Source organism: Trichomycterus rosablanca, chromosome 14, assembly GCF_030014385.1.
Source record: "Trichomycterus rosablanca isolate fTriRos1 chromosome 14, fTriRos1.hap1, whole genome shotgun sequence".
NCBI classification, from domain to species: domain Eukaryota; kingdom Metazoa; phylum Chordata; class Actinopteri; order Siluriformes; family Trichomycteridae; genus Trichomycterus; species Trichomycterus rosablanca.
The window spans coordinates 31,379,378-31,397,734 of NC_086001.1; the positions used below are offsets into that span (position 1 = coordinate 31,379,378).

An 18,357-nucleotide genomic window follows, 5' to 3' on the forward strand; every position below is an offset into this window, starting at 1 on the left:
TCATCTGACCACATGATATTCTCCCAATCCTCTTCTGGATCATCCATATGCTCTCTGGCAAACTTCAGATGGGCCTGGACATGTACTGGCTTAAGCAGGGGGACACGCCTGGCACTGCAGGATCTGAGTCCCTCTCGGCGTAGTGTGTTACTGATGGTAGCCTTTGTTACTTTGGTCCCAACTCTCTGCAGGTCATTCATCAGGTCCCTCCGTGTAGTTCTGGGATTTTTGCTCACCGTTCTCATGATCATTTTGACCCCACGGGATGAGATCTTGACCCCAAGGGAGATTATCAATGGTCTTGTATGTCTTCCATTTTCTTACAGTTGCTCCCACAGTTGATTTATTCACACCAACCTGCTTGCCTATTGTAGATTTACTCTTTCCAGCCTGGTGCAGGTCTACAATTTTCTTCCTGGTGTCCTTCGACAGCTCTTTGGTCTTGGCCATGGTTGAGTTTGGAGTCTGACTGTTTGAGGCTGTGGACAGGTGTCTTTTATACAGATAACGAGGTCAAACAGGTGCCATTAATACAGGTAACGAGTGGAGGACAGAAGAGCTTCTTAAAGAAGAAGTTACAGGTCTGTGAGAGCCAGAAATCTTGCTTGTTTGTTATTGACCAAATACTTATTTTCCACCATAATTTACAAATAAATTCTTTAAAAATCCTACAATGTGATTTCCTGTATTTTTTTTTCTCATTTTGTCTCTCATAGTTGAAGTGTACCTATGATGAAAATTACAGACCTCTCTCATCTTTCTAAGTAGGAGAACCTGCACAATCAGTGGCTGACTAAATACTTTTTGACCCCACTGTATAAGAACCCACAAAAGCTCTTAGATGTGTATTAAGAAAGTCAGTTTCAGCTGCTTGAATGGAGTTAGTGTTGAATTATGTACAAAGATTTAAAATGACTAGTTAAATGGCCGGTTAGCTCAGTTGGTTAGAGTGTGGTGCTAATAACGCCAAGGTCGTGGGTTTGATCCCCGTATGGGCCACACCCACTTTTGTACTTAAACTAACAAACAAGTGAACCTTCTCTAACTAGCAGGTTCTATTGACCTGGGCTTCAAACGTTGTCTCTGACAAGTGTGAGATCTTTTTACTGCCCCTCTCATTCAAATCAGAAACATGCCATTATTTCAATTTGCCAAACTTAATGACCCTTCTGTAAATGGTTTAATGTGCACACTGCTGCTACTGGCTTGTTTTTCTTTTCTACAGTTTAAGTTCATACCTTCAGGTTCATGTTATTTGAGATCTCTACATAGATTTCTTTCTCATGTGCAGTTCAGTTTGAGAAGCGCACAGCGGGAGAGCGAGTGAGTCTGCGCGTTCAATGAGCTGTTAGAAGCTGAAGGAATCGATTCTTTTTGATGAAGTCAACATTTTATATGTTGTAAAATGTGATTCTTTACCTTTACCAGAGCAGCCTTTTACACACTTGCAAATTGACTTTACACACATGCCATCTTGTGGACAGTTTAAGTATTTACTTGTCATTGTGGATAGATTTTCCAAATGGGTTGAAGCCTTTCCCACTGCTACAGAAAAGGCTGAGACTGTGGTGAAAATATTGACACAGGAAATCTTTCCTAGATATGGACTTCCTATATGTATTGACAGTGACCAGGGTACTCCATTTACTTCTAGGGTTACTCAGAAGTTATGTAAATACCTGCAGGTCAATTGGCATTTTCACATTCCTTATTATCCTCAATCATCTGGAATGGTAGAAAGAATGAACCGGACTATTAAAGAAAGATTAACTAAGGCCATGTTAGAGACAGGTAAGAATTGGGTTGATTTGTTACCTGCTGTGTTAGCTAGAAATCAGAATGACGCCAAGTTCAACCACTAAACTCTCTCCATTCGAGGTCATCTTTGGCAAACCATTTCCTTGTCTGTTGGTAAAGGGAACTAACAAACTTTTCTCTGCAGATGACTTGCATATGCTGACTATGCTGCAGCGTTAGTTGAAAAATTGTCTAATATACATACTAAAGTTTCTGTCTCTCTGCCTATTCCATCAGATAACCCAACACACCCATATCAACATGGTGATTTAGTTTTAGTGAAGTCTCTAAATCCTAGGAAGGTTGGAGAAGCTGCTTTTGGGCCGCCTACTACCGTGCTTGCTGTGACGCGGACAGGGGTTTTGACAGGATTCACAGCCTCAGTGAATACTCACGTTAATACCTCATGCCTTGTTTGTCACGCTCTTTCCCAAGATTGGGAAGCTGTTCCTTTAAACTCTTTCTTTCTAAGACAATATCAGTCACAGTCCCACACTTGTTTGGTACCTCCAGAGGTCTTGTTTCTGCTAAACCTAAATAATGCTTTATTTAATACTGACTTTTTATTTTTAGTAATACTCTAAGTGATTTCACTAATCCATTCACCCCTGATACTTTTACTGGGCTTTTTCATGTAAGACCAGTTCAAGGATCAGTGTGCCTGTGTGCTCAACCTGGCATAGTTACTATAAATGGCACAAAATATAGATGTCGCCTTATAGGCCACACTTTATGTGCAGTGAATGTTACAATCTTAGGTCCTTAGGTGGGCCTGGGTAACTAATGCTTCAGGCAAGATAACTGGAGCTCCTATTGTAGAGGTTCCCCCAGCCTTTAGAATCTCCACTGCCATGTGGGTTTGTGGAACTAATGCCCACTTACGGCTCCCCACAAGGACTCACAAAGGTATTGTCTGGCATTTATGGCATGGATGGTGCACCCCTGCTGTGGTGATGCCAGGGGTCTCTGTATACCGTGCTATTAAAGTTATACCCCATATACCCCATAAAGTTAAACGTTCGACAGAAAGCATGCCTTCAGGTTTCAATGGTTACCGCCTCACTGATCCTTGAACAACTCCAGGTGAAAGGATAGTCCTATCAATCTTTCCAAATATAGGTATCACCTGAAAATTAATGCTGTGGCATGACAGGTCCTCACTCTTGCTAACCAGACAGAGCAGGCCCTTACCCTAATTAATGAAGAAATGAGCTCCCTTAGGCAAGCTATTCTACAAAATAGATTGGCCCTAGATTTACTCCTTGCAGAGAAAGGAGGTGTATGTAAAGTCCTGAATTCCTCATGTTGTTTTTAAGTGCCTGATTATCATCAAAATGTTTTCGATATTATTACACATATGAAGGACTCTATTTCTGTTCCAGTCCTTGCTGATGACTCTTGGTATAAATGGTTCACTAATCTATCTGGAGGCTCGGGTCCTTGGATTTTTTCCTCCTTCATACCCATTCTGCTAATCATACTGTGTATTCTCCTATTTGGACCATGCCTTCTACACTGTATCCAAAACTCTGTTTTGAATCTCATTCCCAGGCCCAGAAACAATTTTATTATTTAGATCAGGCCTTTTGGGCCTGAAAAAGGGGAACTGATAGATAGAATAAAAAAGTGTTCATAAACTTTTGACATTTGTCCTTCTCCTTTGACCTCTGTGTTGCAACAGAGTTACACATCCCAGCAATAGTTAACCATAACACCTATTTATATAGGTTTTTTGTGTGTTCTCTAATCCCAGCTCCCTAACCATTAACTTAGCTTCGGGCTATCTCACCATTAAAATTTAACTAAGTTTAGGCATAGGCTCACATTTCTCATGCAGACACAGACTATATAAGCCTGCTTCATATACCTAATAAATTGGAAGACTTATTATAAGTGTGTGTGTGTTTAAGTCTCTCCCAGTGTACACTTAAGAATTCAAAGGCTTGTTTTCTCATATTCAGTAAACGACACTGGAGTAGAAGATCTGAGCAGCAAGATTTTCTTCAAAAGAACTTGATGTTCTAACAGGGTCTGAAACAACTACCCAGATATTTAAACGGCTTAATCCAAGCTACAATCCCTGTGTAGCAGTAAAATGCTGCTGTGGAATTACAGCTTTGATGTATTTAGTTCTTTTGTGCTGTCCTATAGCCGTTGTTTTTTTTAGCCAGGTGAGGTTTACAAAAGAAAAAACTTGTGATTGGGTCTTTAACGGCCAAGTGTATGTTTCAAGGAGCATTTTGTCTGTGACTTTAAAAACAAAGCACGAATAAGACACACTCTGGGAATGAGCTGTGAGATTTGGTTTCCGAGAGCGACGCCTTAGCCCATGGCAGTGGTAGCAAAGCAAAGAAAGGTCACACACTGAAAAATGTCCCTGTGCAAAAGTAACAAATGGATGCAGGGGATTGAACCCTGGACCTCATACATGCAAAGCATGCTCTCTACCACTGAGTTACATTTCCTTTTGTGACATGGCAGGATTGCTGTGGCTCGATAGCGCTATTGTAGAGAATAAGACCGCCAGGCAAGACATGGTCCCTAATTAAAAGCTACTAAATGGAGATGCTGGGCTTGAACCCAGGACCTCACACATGCAAAGCACACGCTCTCCCACTGAGCTACATCCTTGACTTGTGTTTCCTAGGGTAAACCTCCAACAGGTATGAGAGTCTTTGCAAAAAGAGAAGCAGAACCAGGAGCAGGAATCTCTAGCCTCTGTCAAGTGAGGGATTGCAGATTTAACAGCACACATGCATAGTCTTCTGTGGTAGCGGTTAAGAACTGGCTCTCTGAACCGGTTGGCTCCAAAAGACATTAAACACTCGGTTAACAAGCTCCATCATGTCATGCAAGCCAATAGAAAGTCCAATCCAAAATTCATCTAACTCCTGTACCTTTGCTCAGTCAGCTGGGTGAAGTTTAAAATGGGCTTGTGATTGAGTCTGACTAAGTACCTGGATATTTCAAGGGATTGTGACACTCTGAAGCTCATACAGGCACGGCATGCAGTACCTCTAAGCTGCCATCCCTATGTAGAGGAAATGTGCTGGTGTGGAAGCACAGCATTAATGTGGTAAATAAGACCTGCAAGGGAAATTAGGAAAGGAGTTGTGTTTCTCAAATTAGCCTAGGGGGAATGTAAACTAGAGCATATTGGTCATGTTTTAAAACGAGAGCATGCATGTTAAAGGCACGAACGGGGATTGAACCCGTGATCTTCGGTTTACAAGACCGACGCCTTACCACTTGGCCATCGCGCCTCTCCAGGTAGTTGGCAGAAAGTTGAAAAAATGTTTTTGTGCAAAAGTAACAACTGGCAGCTGAGCACATTCTTAAAGTTCAGGAGTAACAAGCAGAACGCCAGCTTGACAGTGATTATTCTTAAAGCCATCAGCTTTAGAAGCACACTTGAAGCTTTTTTCTAGCAGAGTGAAACATCAAGCTACAGGAGATGCAGGAGATTGAACCCAGGGCCTCATACATGCAAAGCATGCGCTCTACCACTGAGCTACATCCCCCGGAACAAGCACCAATTCAACAGGTACATGACTCTTTGCAAAAACAAAAAGATACCCATGACCAGGTTTCTCTAGCCTCTAGCAGGCAGGGGATTGCACATTTAAAGGCACACTTGCAGAGTAATCTGTGGTAGCGGTTAAGAATTGGCTCTGCAAGCCAGTTGGCTCCAAAACACATTAAACACTCAGTTAACAAGCTGCACCGTGTCAATAAAGCAAATGGAAAGGCTGGCCAAAAATAACCAAACCTCTGGCCCTTTTGCCCAATTAGTTAGGTAAAGATTAAAACCGATTTGTGAATGGGTCTGGAACAACTACCCGGATATTTGAACGGTTTAATCTAAGCTACAATCAGTGTGTAGCAGTAAGATGCTGCTGTGGAATTACAGCTTTGATGTGTTAGGTAAGTTCTCTTGTGCTGTCCTATAGCCGTTGATCTTTTTTGCCAGGTGAAGTTTACAAAAGAAAACACTTGTGATTGGGTCTTTAACGGCCAAGTGTTTGTTTCAAGGAGCGTTTTGTCTGTGACTTCAAAAACAAAGCACGAATAAGACACACTCTGGGAATGAGCCGTGAGCTTTGGTTTCCTAGAGCGACGCCTTAGCCCATGGCCATGGCAGCACAGCAAAGAAAGGTCACACACTGAAAAATGTCCCTGTCCACGAGTAAGCACTGGAATGTGTGCTTGAAAGTGCTCATTCTTAAAGCTATCGGGTGTGGAAGCAAACTTGAAGTTTGTTTCAAGTGAGTGAAACAACAAGCTGGAGATGCAGGGGATTGAACCCTGGACCTCATACACACAAAGCATGCGCTCTACCACTGAGCTACATCCCCTTTTCTGACATGGTAGAACGCCAGGCAAGACATGGTCCCTAATTAAAAGCTTCTGAATGGAGATGCTGGGGATTGAACCCAGGACCTCATACATGCGAAGCTCTACCACTGAGCTTCCCAGGGTAAACCTCCAGTGGTGTATAAAGTACTTGAAGGCCATACTTGAGTAAAAGTACAAGTATCTTACCAGAAATTTACTTAGATAGAAGTAAAAGTCACCTTTTAAAATTTTACTTGAGTAAAAGTCTAAAAGTATCTGATGTTTATTGTACTTAAGTATTAAAAGTAATTTGATATTAAATGTACTTAAGTATTGAAAGTAGAAGTAAAAGTAAATGCTGTTAGTATAAACTGAAGCGGTCATTTAGAAAAATATAAGATTGTTCTTTTAAGCCTGTAAACCACCTTAACAAGCTTTTTTCTTGCTTCCATTTGAACATGATCTGTGCCAATTTGTGATTATAATCAGCTGTTCACATCACCTATTTGAAATCACGTCATTATTTAGTTGTTTTTTAACCTCATTACGAGGACTAAATTGCCCTGTTCCAACTTTTTTTAGAATGTGTTGTAGCTTAAAATGCACGTATGTGTATGTTAAGAATGAAGTTGACCAGACAAAACATGAAATATTTTGGGTTTATAAAAGATGGAATAAGAGTCGATGTAAATGTAAAAAACACTGCATCTATTTTATTTGCATTTTCTATACTGTTCCATTTTTTTGATTTGGGTAGTACATTCAAGTTATAGATACTGTATATATATCCCAATAACCTAAAACAACTGAATTTTGTCAGAATTAATTTAAAAGCAAAACTCAAGCAAGTTTAACTAAACGTGTGGCACTTTTAACCCTTTAATGATCTGCTCAACCATTAGTATAATATGAATAGTTGGGTAAAATAAGCTGTATTTAAATAATCTTTTCTGGGCTGTAACTACTCCCTGATTGGCGTGTGTTAAATGTAAAAAACATTGATATTCTTACTTTAAGAAAACACCATTTCTAACTTGTGTCTCAACCTGAAACAGCAGCTGAAAAATCATCCATAAAATTTTGAAAGTTGAGTTCTTGTTGAGAGCATTAAAGGGTTAAAGACGTGCTGCATGTTCCTCAGCACCATGAATGTTTCCTCTGTCAGTATGTAATGATGTAAGGTACCCTGACACATTACCAACATGGACTGTAGTGTAAACACTCACCTGTTGTATTCTGGCACTGCTCACACTCACCAGTGGGGTCCTAAAAGAGTACTATTGGAAAACTCCTTAGCTTTACTTACCTGGGTGAGTCCATCCTCTGTAGAAGGGGAGGGGTGAAGAACCTGTAAAAGAGAAGAAATGTTAGATAAGCATATGCTGTAAATATTGGAAATGTTGTTACTGAATGGGTTTGAGTATTGTTTGTAACTCATAACATTTCGCCATATTTGATGCTCTGTGAACTAGATATTTATTTTTTATATATATTTTGTCTTTACCTGTATGAGGTATGGTATGATCCAGGGAAGGAGCTACCTGTTTAAATACAGCTCTGGAAAAGGTGTAGGGGGTTCTTTTATCTGGAGAAAGGCTAAAAGCTATGCTAGGCCTGTGACTTGTAAACATCAATGAATGTGACTTAAGTGACTTTGCAGTCACAAGTCTGTTTCCTCTGGTGGTAGAGGTTGAGTTTTCAATTTTTTTTTCATAGCGCGCTTGTAAATATTTTGATTGTTGTGGCCAAAAATAAAGGTGACGGGGAAAAAAAGAACAACTTCTGTGCTCCTGCTAATTCTTTTCAGTGCTTTCAACCATTCACCCTACATTACCCATAAAGAGTGCCCTTTTCTACTTGTTTTGTGGTAGTCTGGGAACACGCTTTAATCACACAGTGTAATACAGAAGTTATCTGAGGAAATATTTGTCTGTAGGTGAGTTTTTAAAAATGATGGGACATCATGTCTGCACTGAATTAATTACAAACTAATGTAGTGAAACGTTTTATTTGTGGTTCGAATGTAATCGGTAGCTAGATATCTGAACAATGTTAATGCTAATAATAATAATAATAAAAACAATGGTGCTGTGGCTTTACTTTGTTAATCATTCCTAACTTACATCAGTGTGTTAGACAGGGAGATTCTGAAATGACGATTATTCCGTATCTTTGAGTGAACGATGCGCTTTTACACAACGTTTGCATCTGGGCATTAATGTGTTTAAGCGCTGATGTAATTTACAAGCGCAGATTCGCCAAACCTGCTGCAGTCTGTCACACATCTCACATTGTTTAGTTAAAAAAATTCTTGTAGTTTTATTTTGTAGTAACGAGTAACGAATTCGCATACAGCGAATGTATCGGAGTAAAAGTACACAATTTCTTTAGGAAATGTAGTGGAGTAAAAGTGAAAGTTGCCGAATTTTTTTATACTCCAGTAAAGTACAGATACTCCAAAAAACTACTTAAGTACTGTAACAAATATTATTACTTCGTTACTATACACCACTGTAAACCTCCAACAGGTACGAGAGTCTTTGCAAAAAGAGAAGCAGAACCAGGAGCAGGAATCTCTAGCCTCTGTCAAGTGAGGGATTGCAGATTTAACAGCACACTTGCATAGTCTTCTGTGGTAGCGGTTAAGAACTGGCTCTCTGAACCGGTTGGCTCCAAAAGACATTAAACACTCGGTTAACAAGCTCCATCATGTCATGCAAGCCAATAGAAAGTCCAATCCAAAACTCATCTAACTCCTGTACCTTTGCTCAGTCAGCTGGGTGAAATTTAAAACAAGCTTGTGATTGAGTCTGACTAAGTACCTGGATATTTCAAGGGATTGTGACACTCTGGAGCTCATACAGGCACGACATGCAGTACCTCTAAGCTGCCATCCCTATGTAGAGGAAATGTGCTGGTGTGGAAGCACAGCATTAATGTGGTAAATAAGACCTGCAAGGGAAAATAGGAAAAGAGTTGTGATTCTTAAATTAGCTTAGGGGGAATGTGAACTAGAGCATATTGGTAATGTTTTAAAATGAGAACATGCACGTTAAAAGCATGAACGGGAACTGAACCCGTGATCTTCGGTTTATGAGACCGACGCCTTACCACTTGGCCATCGCACCTCTCCAGGTAGCTGGCAAAAAGTTAAAAAAAAAGTTCTTGTGCAAAAATAACAACTGGAAGCTGAGCACATTCTTAAAGTTCAAGAGTAACAAGCAGAACGCCAGCTTGATAGTGACCGTTCTTAAAGCCATAGCCTTTAGAAGCACACAAAGCTGAGTGAAACAACAAGCTACTGGAGATGCAGGGGATTGAACCCTGGACCTCATACATGCAAAGCATGCGCTCTACCACTGAGCTACATCCCCTTTTGTAACAAGGCAAAATTGCTGTGGCTCGAAAGCGCTATTGTAGAGAATAAGACAGACAGGCAAGACATGGTCCCTAATTAAAAACTTTTGAATGGAGATGCTGGGGCTTGAACGCAGGACCTCACACATGCGAAGCACACGCTCTACCACTGAGCTACATCCCCTTTTCTGACACAACAGCATTGCTGTGGCTCTATAGCTCTATTGTAGAGAATAAGATCTCCAGGCAAGACATGGTCCCTAATTAAAAGCTTCTGAATGGAGATGCTGGGGATTGAACCCAGGACCTCATACATGCAAAGCATGCACTCTACCACTGAGCTACATCCACGACTTGTGCTTCCAAGGGTAAACCTCCCGTGGTGTATAAAGTACCTGAAGGCCATACTTGAGTAAAAGTACAAGTATCTTTCCAGAAATTTACTTAGATAGAATTAAAAGTCACCTTTTAAAATATGGGTAGTACATTCAAGTTATACTGTAGATACTATATACATAATACATAATAACCTAAAACAATTGAATTTTGGCAGAATTAATTTAAAAGCAAAACTCAAGCAAGTTTAACTAAACGTGTAGCACTTTTAACCCTTTAATGATCTGCTCAACCATTAGTATAATCTAAATAGCTGGGTAAAATAAGCTGTATTTAAATAATCTTTTCTGGGCTGTATCTACTCCCTGATTGGCGTGTGTTAAACGTAAAAAACATTGGTATTCTTACTTTAAGAAAACACCATTTCTAACTTATGTGTCAACCTGAAGCAGCAGCTGAAAAATCATCCATAAAATTTTGAAAGTTGAGTTCTTGTTGAGATCATTAAAGGGTTAAAGACGTGCATGTTCCTCAGCACCATGAATGTTTCCTCTGTCAGTGTGTAATGATGTAAGGTACCCTGACACATTACCAACATGAACTGTAGTGTAAACACTCACCTGTTGTATTCTGGCACTGCTCACACTCACCAGTGGGGTCCTAAAAGAGTACTATTGGAAAATTCCTTAGCTTTACTTACCTGGGTGAGTCCATCCTCTGTAGGGGAGGGGTGAAGAACCTGTAAAAGAGAAGAAATGTTAGATAAGCATATGCTGTAAATATTGGAAATGTTGTTACTGAATGGGTTTGAGTATTGTTTGTAACTCATAACATTTTGCCATATTTGATGCTCTGTGAACTAGATATTTATTTTGTTATATATTTTGTCTTTACCTGTATGAGGTATGGTATGATCCAGGGGAGGAGCTACCTGTTTAAATACAGCTCTGGAAAAGGGGTAAGGGGTTCTTTTTTCTGGAGAAGGGCTAAAAGCTATGCTAGGCCTGTGACTTGTAAACATCAATGAATGTGACTTAAGTGACTTTGCAGTCACAAGTCTGTTTCCTCTGGTGGTAGAGGTTGAGTTTTCTATTTTTTTTTTCATAGCGCGCTTGTAAATATTTTGATTGTTGTGGCCAAAAATAAAGGTGACGGGAAAAAAGAACAACTTCTGTGCTCCTGCTAATTCTTTTCAGTGCTTTCAACCATTCGCCCTACACTGAAAAAAAGAACTTGTTGGATTTACTTAATTCAATAGTGGACATTGGTTGCACACATTTGTTTTGCTTCAGCAGCAACTTAAACAATTAAGTTAAATTATCACAAGTTTTTCACATTTAATAAACATGTATATTTTGTGTTGATAACGTGTGATTGAAACATGTTATGATGAAGTGATTTGAGCTCCTAGAACACTTTAATCCGGTGCAATTTTCTCACTTTATTCCAACCCTATTCGATAACTTTTACTTAAATACTACCGGTCACGTAAATACTACATGTTATCTTCATTTTAAATGCTGATATTATATTCAAGTGTCAAATACTAAATTTTACAAATAGAGGTCTTACAACAGATTGTATTGTTCTCTTCAAAGATGGTTGCCAGTAACTCTTAGTAATCTTTCAAAACAAAATGTCTATTTTCACTGCAGTGACCATAGGTAAAGAATTGAACTAACATTACTGCTCCACTGAGATATAAATCAACAGTTAAGAAGTAATTTCTGTTTTACAGTGTTTTGACTCAGTCACAGCACAGAAGTTAGACATTTTCTTTTAGGCAACCATCTTGGAAAAACAACACAAACCCTCTGCTTAAGGCCCCTATTGTCTAGATTAAATAAAAATATTACAACTGTAAACAAATTAGTGCAATTACTGGACTGATTTAAAATGCAGACATTAGTAGCCATTAACATTCAAATAAACTATTACTACACAATAAACACTACTAGGAACACCCTGATAACTTTCTTAAACAATTATTACCCATTTTATCTCTGTTAATAATAAAAATTAGCAGTTGCATGTCAACACCTTTATTTATAAACAGAAATACAGGGTCAAAAATGGCAACAATATTGTGACATAAGTTCAAAACTCTTTACTCCAATTGAATTTAACCAAACATGTCATTTCACATGGTCCTGATGGGACTAGACTGCCAAACTCTACAGCTCTTAGAGCTCATTTTTAAAGAAAAATATAAACTGAAATATAAAAGTGCTGCCTATCAGAAAACTTGTACAAAAAGGGTAAAAAGGAGGCAGGGGGAGGAATGGCCCCATCAACATGGCAGTTACAGAGTTATAAACTTTAATACAAGTTCCTAACAATGAACTCTGATTGAACCTCCAAAACATAGGAGAGCAAGTTTAAGACTTACAACTCTCACCTGGAGCTGATCAAATCACATGTGAAACAGAATAAGACAATGTAATAAAACTCTGTTTTATAACAAGTGTTCTTTATCATTAAATCTAAACACAAGATAAACAAATATATATATATATATTTATAAAATCTGAACAGTGAACTCATTGAACAGTTTTTTTGTTTTGGGTTGCTGATTGTTAACCCTGAAAATTTTACCTCCAAAAAGTAGGAGAGTACTGAAATGTGAGATTTTAATGTCTTTCATACATTAATATAAGTTCCTAACAATGAACTCTGATTTGTTGTGGTTAGTTGGTTATTCACCTTGGAAAAACAAATAAAAATTCAACCTCCAAAACATAGGAGAGCAAGTTTGAGACTTAGAAGTACTCTCACCTAGAGCTGACCACATCACGTACAAAAGAGCAAATTTTCCTAACAGGAGCAGTTTTGTTCCAACAAATATAAAATGTTTGAGGCATTTTACAGCAAGGAGGTAGTGTTTTTCAAATGTAAACAACTAAAAAAAATGTACTTTTATGGCACATTAATCAGTGAACTCGGATTTGCTGATTGTTCATCGGAAAATTCAACCTCCAAAACGGAGAGCAAGTGTGAGATTTAAATGTCCTCTCACCTGGAGCTGACCACATCATGTACACAACAGTGAGTTTTTCTTACAGGAGCAGTTTTGTTTTCAAGTTTTGAGCTTTTCTTGAGAGCTGAGTTGCATCCAACTCCATTACCAACTTTTGAATCACCTCAAAAGTGAAGCGTAGTTGTGATGGGTATCTCATGTTCAAGGAGTAAAAAAGTCCAAACATGGCTACTGCAAGGGCCACGTTATCAAGGTCCTGAAGAACCACAACACCTTTAATGATGATGCCAACATCAGAAGAGTCACTGCCTGGCGTCTCTCTGGTGACGTAGATGCCCACTGTAGTTTTTTCAATTGCACTCAGTGTAGCAGCCTCAGCCATGTCCTGTTTAAAGATAAAACATTTTTTTAAGATTCCTTTTTACACTGATCTCTTTAGAATGCAGCAATTCCTTACCATTTACTTAAACCCATGTTAGCAGAACAGTCGATGGCTGTAGCCAAAGACAGCCCTTCCAATGGACCATGATATTCATGGTCCATTTCTACGAAAGAAAAAAAACCCTGACATTTATTTAATCTCAAATGAAGAGGAACCTTGAAGATTTATATTAGTTTTTGTTTGAAAGATATTAGCCCACCAGAAGCCAGACTAAGCCAATAAAATGATTTAAGATTTTCTTTTAGACTCTCAATTTGGATGGTACAAGTCTGGTACTGTTTGGGCAATGAACATTCAAGCAAAAACTAATGTTAACATTAACTTCACACTTTTTTGGAAGTTGTTTTTATGTTCCTGGATGATTTTGATCATTAACCTGGACTTGATATACTCCAGGGCCATATCTCAGTCCCAGTTATACCATTGTCAGACAAGTCAGCCCAGTATGGGAAGATGGCGTAATTTTCTTCAAAGGGATCAAAATGGGTGGTTATTCACTTTCATACAGGGTTCCTATTGCTTAATACAAGTTAAAATTAAGACTTTAAGACCTCTCTAATGCCCCTTTAAATTAAATTTAAGACCAAATTCACAATAAGCACAAATATGAAAAACGACAATTTTAGCCAAATGTTTATTTAAACATAAAACTGGCTGTGAGAGGAATTCTGTAAACTATTTAAAAAATAAAATTTACCAATTATTTTAATATTTGAGACAAATTACAATCATCCTACTTATAAAGTGTTAACATTAAGACCTCTGAAAGACTGATTTAAGACATTTTAAGGCTAATTAAAGCCTTATTTTTGGACTGATGAATTCAATGCCTTTTGAGGATCCACAGGAACCCTGTCATAATGCTATTATGAAAGTGAAAAATCCTCCATTTATCAATAGGGGGATATGGAGAAAAATTGGTAGGTTTGAAAATGTAATGTGACAAGTTTAACTTATTGTTTTAATCTCAGCACTGGGATTACTTTGGAATTACTAGAATTACTTTCCCAAATTAATAAAGAGGGCCTTAACAGCCCAATGTAATCACAGAAATAACTGAATGCATGGTTTTACAATGTTGTATAGCCAAAATCTACTCAAAACACTCACCATGTACTCCTGCACCAAGACATCAGGACTCTCATTCAGATAGATGCAGAGTCCTTTGATGAGGGACTCCCTTCGAACATCAGTGTCATCCTTAAGAATTACAACAAAGAAAATAGAGATGTGAACTCAAATTTTCAGTAGCACAAAATAAGGTGATCAAAAGACAAAAACTTTGACTTTTCTAACCAGTCATCATATGACACTAACATCTACAAAATATAAAAACTGTACATTTGACCTGACCATTATGGACTGGACTTTTTATAATGTCCTGATGATATAAAAAAGATAAATGTCTCACAGTGGAACAGTGAATGCAAAATAAAAATGAAAGGGTTATTTCAGTGAAATCAAAAATCCATCCCTCACTCCCTCCCTCCACCATTCACCCCCTCCTACCCTCCCTTCATAACTCAGTCCCTCCCTCCTTCCATCACTCACTCAATCTACTTTATTTATAACTGCAGGTGGATTAGATTACCAGTAATCACACACCAAGTAAGCAATGCAATGGATACAGTATACCAATCTTTCACTAAACAAATGCAATGCATATGTACTTTATGGGATGGAAGAAGTTGAAAGTTCTTACCGTCATTGTGGCAGCTATGTTTTTCAGCTTTTTGCCCGGCTCACCCGATCGCTTTGCAAACACTCTCAGCAGACTTTCAGAAAGAAAGTCAAGCTGCGACAGAAATCTTGATTGTAGAGGCATTGTTGTGATGCGCTTGAATTCCGCATTTATCTGAAACAACATGAAATTATTATTAAATGACAGTCAAAAGATTTCAAGAGACATTTCAAACATTAAAAACAACATCTGCCATATTATGGCATACATCATGAATGGTTGGTCATCTGGGCTTTGAAATGGGAATATTTTGAAACACAAACTAATAAAGTCAACCATTACCTTTAAACATTAATGCATTTATGACAGCTAGTCAAGGCATATTTTTTTTAATTACCTCTGCTGCATAAAAAAGAGCTGGCCATCTCTCTTGTACATCACTGATCATGGGATCATCATAGACAATTTCTTGTCTCCTCAATGCAAATGTTGCATCCATTTTCTTTTTAATTGTTTCTCTGTTGTTGCGCTTCTTCACATCTGACAGGAGTTCAACCCTCATCTCCTCAAGGGACTGTTCACTTTCTCCAAGAGGAAAAGATGGGCAGTAATCCACTTCACCCCTCTTTGGTCTTTTAACATCAAAAGCAGGGGAGCATTTCTCAGCTGGTTTATGTTTTAAAGAATTCACACATACTTCGGGACACCCTACTTTTCGAAGATGTGTGCGATAGTTTGACAACTTGTATTTGAGGCTCATTTTCCATCCTGCATAGCCACTGGGTGAGCCTTTTTCTTTTAAACATGGGTGTCTCAGGATGAGTGCCTCTGCAACTTGGTCAAACTTACTGTCTGTAAGATAAACTGTGTGCTTAACTATCTCCTGGATCAAGCCCTCTAATATGTCAGACTTTAACTTTGGATCAGGAATCAACAGCATCCCATTTTCTTTGAAAGCTACATGGGCCTTCTCTAGCTTAATTTCAGCATCGTACGTGAAACGGGGAACGCAGAACAAATCTGGCCAACAAGACCGTGATGATGATGTTGACTCTGAAGATGAAAGAATGATGGTGCTATCACCAGAACTGTATGAGGTGTCATCAGGAGCGCTGCCTGAAGCAATAGATAAACTGTCTTCACCTGGATCTTGAGGTTGGTAGGATGTGTATATAACTTTGATTGTTGCTTTGTCTTGTATTTCTTCCATTGAAGTTAAGTTCACAAACTCATTGCCAAAAAGCGTGTCCATAAATTGCAGCCGGAAGGGTTCCACTATTTTACATTGAGTCTTTATTTCAGTCTCCAGTTCAGCAACAGTTGAAGGCAAACCAGCAGAAATCATGACCCTCTGACTACTGTGTGGTCCAAGGATAACTCTGAAAATGGCCTGAGCTGTCATGGTCCCACTTTACTTTATGCTCTGAAAGAATAAGAAAATGTAATTAGAATCTGTTTCAAAACAAGTGGCTTTCTTAATCACCAAATCTTTCCTTGTACTGTTACAACACTAATACATTAAATAATTTTACAACATAATACTAAAGAAAGAGAAAAAGACAGTAAGTGTAAAGGAAGTTAGGTTAGTTAGTAACATGAACCAAAACACCACGTAGTGTGTCCAGGGTTTCCATGCACATTAGTGTATGACAGCAGAGACAGCAATTTTTCTTGTTATAGTTTTTTTAGATCACTGTTAACACTTTTTCAACAGTCTTTCCATCACCCCATGGGTGCTAGATGTTGCCCATTTAATAAAAAAAACAAAACAAAAACAAAACAAAAAAAAATCCCAAACGTATCCCTGTGGGTTATTCAGAGGTTTAGGGGAGCACAGGACAATACCAGAGGAAGTGCTCTCCAGGCACAAAACAGAATTGAAAAGGAGTACTGTCCAGGGTTTCCATGTGATAATTTTTCAAAAATTTCAATAACATTTCCATAAATTTTCTATTTCTTTGAGTAATACTTTGAAACAAATCTTAAGTGATCATATAGAAAAGTAATGTTCATATCTTATCTGTAGAGGAGGAAATAGATGAGAGGAAAGGGTGCGAAGAAGAGTTAAGCAGAGACAAGCCAAAAAAAAAAAAGGATGAAAACTGAGGAGATTTAAATGGGAAGAGAGGCAAGAACAGATGGAACAAACCAGAAAAAACAGGAGGTTGATGAGGAAAGAGATAGAGGGACAGAAAAATGGGATAAGCAAAAAAAGAGGAAGATGATGAAAGGTGAATGAGCTGAGAGGGGAGGAGCAAAAAAGTAGGAGAGAAGAAGCAAAAGAGGAGCACAAAGAGCCAACAGCTATGCCTAAACAAAAAACAATGGTAAATCCAAATCAAATTAAATTCCAGATTTTTTTAAACTAGTTAATAGCTATAGCTGAAATTGTTTATCTGAAAGAACCCCGGACGTCCTTTTAAACACTGTATGCACCTGAGGACACTTACATTAGCTTACCTAAAGACACAGATCGATCTCTTTAAGGTCACCATTCGCACGCCTCCAACTACATAGGCAGCCAGTGGATACTCATCAACTAGTTCAGAGACTTCAACAACAGCAAGTTCTCGCACCGGACATGGAGTCAGCTGAAAAGCTCCATAATGCTCACAATACCATCCACACAGCAGTTTTAACACAAAAAATTGTCTCTGCTGCAAAATGCATATTTGATGGATTTCTCCAAATTCAGGCAAGCCACCAAAAGAACCATGTGCCACGATCATACCTGTTCTGTATTGTATTCCCTTGCTCCAAACATTTTTTGCTAGGTTTATTTCAGATACATAAGGATTTCTCTGTTTAAAAGCTTGTGCTAACTCTTCCTTCAAAAGCTCCAATGGAACAGTGGATGCATCTGACACTTCTAGCACTGGTTTATCAATATTTGGAGATGACAGGTGGTAACCAATCATAAACTGGTGCTTCACAGCCAGAGAAAAAGGCACATTTTTAAAGCAACTGCTGTGTTTCACAATTTAAAAAAAAAAACTGTGCTTTGCCTCAAACCTCATGGTCCAAAGTCCCACAAGAGGTCCAAAAAGCTTAATTAGCTGCGAGTAATGTTCTATGTAGTGATGTTTGGGCAGCAATTTGTTGTTTGGAAACACCTCTTGATATCTTTGTCTGTGATCTGAAACTTTGCTCTCAAGGAAAGCAATAGACTCATCACTGTGAACTTGGGCAACCACTAGCTCAGCAATGTGTTTTAGATCCAGTAGGATCTGCCATGCTGGCTCATGTTCAGGAATCTTGGGGCCAATCAAAAATGGGAGCAATCTTAATAAGCACATGTGCATTGCCCCCTATGGATTTCCTGCCTGAAAGGTTTTGTGGCAAAGGATGAGGCTTATTTGTTTTGTCTGTCCCCTTGTATGGGAAATGCAAAATAGAACTGTTTAGATCATCCAAAGTGATGTACTTCTTGGA

At 38.6% G+C, this 18,357-nt stretch overlaps 1 protein-coding gene and 6 non-coding genes across 7 annotated transcripts in view; 1 reads left to right on the forward strand and 6 right to left on the reverse strand.

Annotated features, from left to right (window-relative positions):
• Positions 1 to 18,357, forward strand: part of LOC134326292 (zinc finger protein 850-like) — a 321,599-nt gene that overhangs the window by 265,358 nt on the left and 37,884 nt on the right. The window lies entirely within an intron of this gene.
• Positions 4,989 to 5,060, reverse strand: trnat-ugu (transfer RNA threonine (anticodon UGU)). Its single transcript has one exon. It is a non-coding gene; the product is annotated as a tRNA-Thr (tRNA).
• trnaa-ugc (transfer RNA alanine (anticodon UGC)) lies at positions 5,247 to 5,318 on the reverse strand. The gene has a single exon. It is a non-coding gene; the product is annotated as a tRNA-Ala (tRNA).
• trnat-ugu (transfer RNA threonine (anticodon UGU)) lies at positions 6,081 to 6,152 on the reverse strand. Its single transcript has one exon. It is a non-coding gene; the product is annotated as a tRNA-Thr (tRNA).
• Positions 9,435 to 9,506, reverse strand: trnaa-ugc (transfer RNA alanine (anticodon UGC)). Its single transcript has one exon. It is a non-coding gene; the product is annotated as a tRNA-Ala (tRNA).
• On the reverse strand, positions 9,602 to 9,673 carry trnaa-cgc (transfer RNA alanine (anticodon CGC)). Its single transcript has one exon. It is a non-coding gene; the product is annotated as a tRNA-Ala (tRNA).
• On the reverse strand, positions 9,769 to 9,840 carry trnaa-ugc (transfer RNA alanine (anticodon UGC)). Its single transcript has one exon. It is a non-coding gene; the product is annotated as a tRNA-Ala (tRNA).